We start from the raw sequence: 5049 nt of genomic DNA on the forward strand, positions 1-5049 counted from the left end.
TATGACACAGGGGCCTTAAACTGGTCAAGACAAGCCATTAACATCTTGACCAGTTTAAGGCCCCTGTGTCATAAATACATTTGCTAAACTTCTCTCCAAGTAGGAGCCATGTCTGTTGCCATTCTTGTGCAACTAATATTTACTGAGTTTTCCTGCACCTTTCTCATAACCTCTACTCTGATTCAGAGCAAGCAAGTCTTGTGGTGATTGATTAAGATTAAACATAACTTCATATATGTTATTGAAATTAAAGACAATCGTGACATTTAACAACCAATGTAAATAGTACCTTATATACCAATTTATATACGCGGGTCCAAATAACTTAAATCATAAGAACTCTCAAGAGATACACATATTTCACATGGGCATGCAACATAAACCATCTTCTTCTCTCTTATTTTCTGTTTGTTGAACATAAATCAACTCGCTTCATATCCCTGGCATATTTTGCCATGGCGTACCCACCACCACCATTTAATCTGCAAACAAATTCATCACTGCCGTAAATTTGATGTAGGCATACAATTCTATTATAATTATGAAGTAAAAGACAAAAGTAAGTAATTAAAAAAAAAAGGAATGATAGAGAAGACTGGAAATTAATTACGGTACGAATAGCGGCAGGTTAACGCTCTATATATCCCATGATGAAGAGAGAGAGAGGTAGAGATAACGAGAAGAGAGTCAAAGAGGAGTAGTAAGTAAAACGGGACAGCACAACGTGCAGAACACGGCGCTTCTGGCGGACTCTGCGCCGAACCGCGCATGAATGCGGCCGATTTCGTCGCCGAATTGATTGGGGTGGTGCGGTGGACGTTAAGCTTGGAATTCACTGCCTTGTTTTACTCGGCCGGGCAGCCTTTCCTACATCCCCCAACTCCCTGATCAGATCGTAGATATATATGTATATGAAACAAGAGAAGGGCATATTACCTGATGGGCATCAAGAAGAGATATGTTGTATACGATCGTTAAACTCAGAAAGAAATAATCTTTCTTAGGATTAGAAGAAGATGAAGTAAAGAGAGAAGCGAAGGGATCGAACGACATGATCTTGCTCAAGACCGCAGCAGCCTGACCATAACCAGCGCATCGACGTCCAGGCCTATCGTTCAATAGCTAATATTCTCCTTGGATCATTGGATGGATAGGCAAGTACAACGATGCGGTGTCATATAGAATAGTTGCGCGGTCTTGAGCAAAAGCATATCCTACTTAATGTACTTACATAGCTTTCATCAAGGATGGTGAAAGATGAGAGGGAGATGGACTTGGCATTCCATGAGTTGTGGGATTTGAAGTTTTAGAAGAAGAAAGATGGGTTCCAAATGAAATGGTAAGTCTTTTTAGGGTTTGGTGAGTTGTGAGTGGAAGTTTGATGTTCTGGGAGTGGAGTTAAAAGGATAGATGGGGACGTGAGGGGATTTAATATATAGGAAGTTTGGCCAGACCCTGCCTGGCCCACTCCTCCTTTGTCATCTCTCTCTCTCTCTCTCTCGCTACACTTCACTTTTAATATTTTGGAGTCATTCTACCATTCCATTTTATTATCATTTTGCAGCCAAAAGCGAGGTCTATTAATGCTACAACGACATGCTCATGACTCTCTCTTTAAAATCTTTTCTTTCGGTTTTCAAACTATTAAAAGTAACTTATTTATTAAATTCTGATCTCATCCTTTGTCTCTCTCTCGTTTGTCTCTCTCCATGGCTATCTCCTGTCCCAAAGCGTAATTATGTATAGAGAGTGTAGCACAAGATGGATATATCAATGGTCAAGGGGTGGAGTTTGATTCCAGCGCTAAGTTTACTCTTATGATGCAACCTAATAAAAGTAAACAGCTTGCTTGCAGAGCCCTTTCAAAGAAAACTCCCATTTTATGAATCAGCCCACAATAACCCTGGGTTCGGGTGAAAAGGTTCTTCTTTTGTGATAGAGAGCTGCAAGGCCATCAAGTGCTTTGGATGCTTATCTTTGTAGAGCATCTGAATTTGAATTGCTGTTGAAAAATGACGAGTATTTTTTGAAGATGAAATTTTGGAATTTGGGAGATGCCATACTGCTTAAGTACTCTAGATATGAAAAATAATAAAAAATAGAGACCAACAATTGTTTAACGTGAAATTGATCACACAAGGATGAGATCACATATAGAAATCAGTAATATTTTAACATGTTATAATCTCCTTCGACATAGATGAAAAAAAACTGCTGATTTGATCGCACAAGGATTAATCTATAGTTATAATTAAAATTATAAATAACTTATAATTCCCACTGCTAAACACCTAGGGCTATTGATTGAAGAGCTTCTTGCTCGCTAGACCCACAATACACTGGTCCCATACAAGTAGGACGCTCACGTCATGATGCTGAAATTCTGTAGCAAAGGCAGTTGATGAAGCTCCTCAATGATGCAGATACTAAGAGTTAAAGTAGAATTCTTATCGGACTTTGATCTCCTCACAGAGTATTCCTTAGAGAATTTTCACTCTTTAGACACAAGGATGTCTTGAGAATTCTGCTGGGATCCTAAAACGTGGGAATAACATCATTTGTTTGGACTAGTAAAGTCACCAAAGAAAATTAAATTCTGTCTAAAACATTTGATATGGTACTTTAATAATTATAATAATAATAATAATAATAATAATAATAACTTTCTTATAGTATCTAAAATTTGAGCACGTATAAGGCCAACTTGCGTTATCCAAAATAATTGGACTATCTTGACCTTGTAATATGAAAAGAATGGCTAGTTTGAGAACTCCTCAATTTGAAGGGGGATAATAAGATATTTTTTGTTAAAAGAATATTAACAAGATGTGAAGTGGAGCTGCTTCTTTTGATGTTATTTATACTACTATTGCTATCCATGTCCATTAGTCAATTAGACTAGCTGTAGGGTATATTAACACATTCAAATCATTGCTAACTTGTTGCATGCATATGAGATAGCACCAACCTTACCTTTGCTAGGGTTTTGCATATACTCTTCCCTTTCTTTATTGGAGGGATTTTCTCCCTCATGCTAGGGATTTTTTTTCCTCCTCTCCCCTAGCTAGCTGGCTAGGGGAGGGGAACAACTTTCCCCTATCCTCCTTTCTCTTTATTTCATCTCCCCATTTCTAAATTTATGCTCTCCTTCACTGATTAGGATTCTTCGACCTTGATCCCTCATCTCCCCCCCTCTCTTCTTTCCCTTTTCACTTTTCTGTTTCCAGTTGTCCCACGCATCCCTCTCCTTCCGCTCCCATTGACTCGGCTCTGGCTGTTGAACCATTTTCTCCACTATCACTGGGATTCATCTTCTCTAGCCTAGTTGGCCCCATTCCGACTGACAGATCTTCTCCCCAAAGGTGTGGGAGTTTTGCTAGTCTCTACCGACTCCCTGCTAGCGGCTGATGAGCTCTCCCTTGGCCTCACCCATGGGATCCTAGCTGAGGCTTTGCCATGGCTAGAGCTCTACCAAGGACTGGCCTTGGCTTGAGCTTAGGCTAGGAGGTAGTCCTTGGTTGGATTCTAGGTGTTGGTCTTGTTTGGTGGGATCTAGTTGCTCATGTTCAGTCGGTGTCTGCTTGGCTTGACTTGGACTAGGTTAGGGTCTAGTTGGCTTACCCCGAGCTCACCCCCTCCTCGTTGGGGTCTCCTGTGCATTGTTTTTGCTTTGACTTAGAATCTCTAGTGATGCAAAAATAAGTTGTTCACGTTATTGATTGGCAAGGTTGTAACGCCCCTGCCCGGCACGGCACGGCACGTGCACGCCCACACGGCACGTGCACGCCCACACGGCACGTGCACGCCCACACGGCACGCACGGCGCACGTGACAAATCGGGCGGGGCCCGTCACGCACAGATACTCTCCTGTGCACATATAATCATGACATCATCAAAAAAACTTGCTAACATATCCATGATCACATAATTCATCGCCAAATAAATCATACTCTTAACCAAATAAACCTGTTAATATATGAATATCAAAGTCCACAATAATATACACTAGACTGCTACACAATCTGGCAGGGCCCACACAGGCCACAACAAACCATCAAGATACCATTAAACAACTGATACAAGAGTACACTATGATTCGACCTGTAATATACAAATAATCGTCTAATACAAAAGAGTACAAATATCAAATACTAGTACAACTCAATTTCTATATAAATCATCATCTATACCATCTCGCATCTATAGCTCACCTCATCATCACTCTAAAATATCTTCTCAAGATATCTCAGGTCGCTATCACGTACCACAAATCTGAGGGGTTAGAAAATAAATAAAGAGAGTCACGAGCAAAAGGCTCAGTGAATAGACCTTACCCCGAATCAGTGATGCCAAACAGAGAGTAAATCATGTAGTGGATAATATGAATTAGAAAGCAACATCATGTCATGAATGAGTATATGAATGCATCCTCAATAATACATAATTGAAAAGTAGATAATATGTCATACTGATAAAAGTATACAATCCTCGACAACGAATAAACAAATCTCCATGTCATATGATCATCATAACTCTCTCTCAAATATGATATATGATGCATGCCGACCATGACCACGCGATGATATCAAATGCAACCATATATGATATATATTGACCACTTAATAATCAGGTATGTCAGATAAAAATGAAATCATATGCATTTCTCAACATCACGATCATCACCGACATCTCGGTATAATATCATCGTATTAGACCACTGTGCACAGTCAATACTCGGTACCCAGTCTCAACATCATGTCCAAAGGCTCAGAGCATACTCCGCCACCCGCAAGAGTATCTCTAATATAACCATACCCCGCCACCCGCTAGGGTATCAACATCCATCCGGACCGGGCACCCACATAGTTGATAGAAACCTCGTGAGGATAACTCGCCACATATGCCCTAGCGAACGGCATGTGTCCGAATGTCTGCTGCGCACACAGACTAACGACCTCAGACGTAAGGCCAACAGGATCGCGACCATGTCGAGCGATCAATCATCCACCAAGCGCGTCCTAACCCTCGCGCCCACTCGGGTATCCTCA

The 5049-nt window shown here is 40.7% G+C and overlaps 1 long non-coding RNA gene across 1 annotated transcript; it reads right to left on the reverse strand.

The window, feature by feature from the left end:
* Positions 1-211: 211 nt before the first annotated feature.
* On the reverse strand, positions 212-1398 carry LOC140782190 (uncharacterized). The gene is made up of 2 exons (XR_012107823.1): positions 611-1398; positions 212-482 (listed from the first exon to the last, which is right to left on the reverse strand). It is a non-coding gene; the product is annotated as an uncharacterized lncRNA (long non-coding RNA).
* Positions 1399-5049: the final 3651 nt, after the last annotated feature.

Source organism: Typha latifolia, chromosome 2, assembly GCF_019914945.1.
Source record: "Typha latifolia isolate L0001 chromosome 2, TyphaL0001v2, whole genome shotgun sequence".
Taxonomy (NCBI): domain Eukaryota; kingdom Viridiplantae; phylum Streptophyta; class Magnoliopsida; order Poales; family Typhaceae; genus Typha; species Typha latifolia.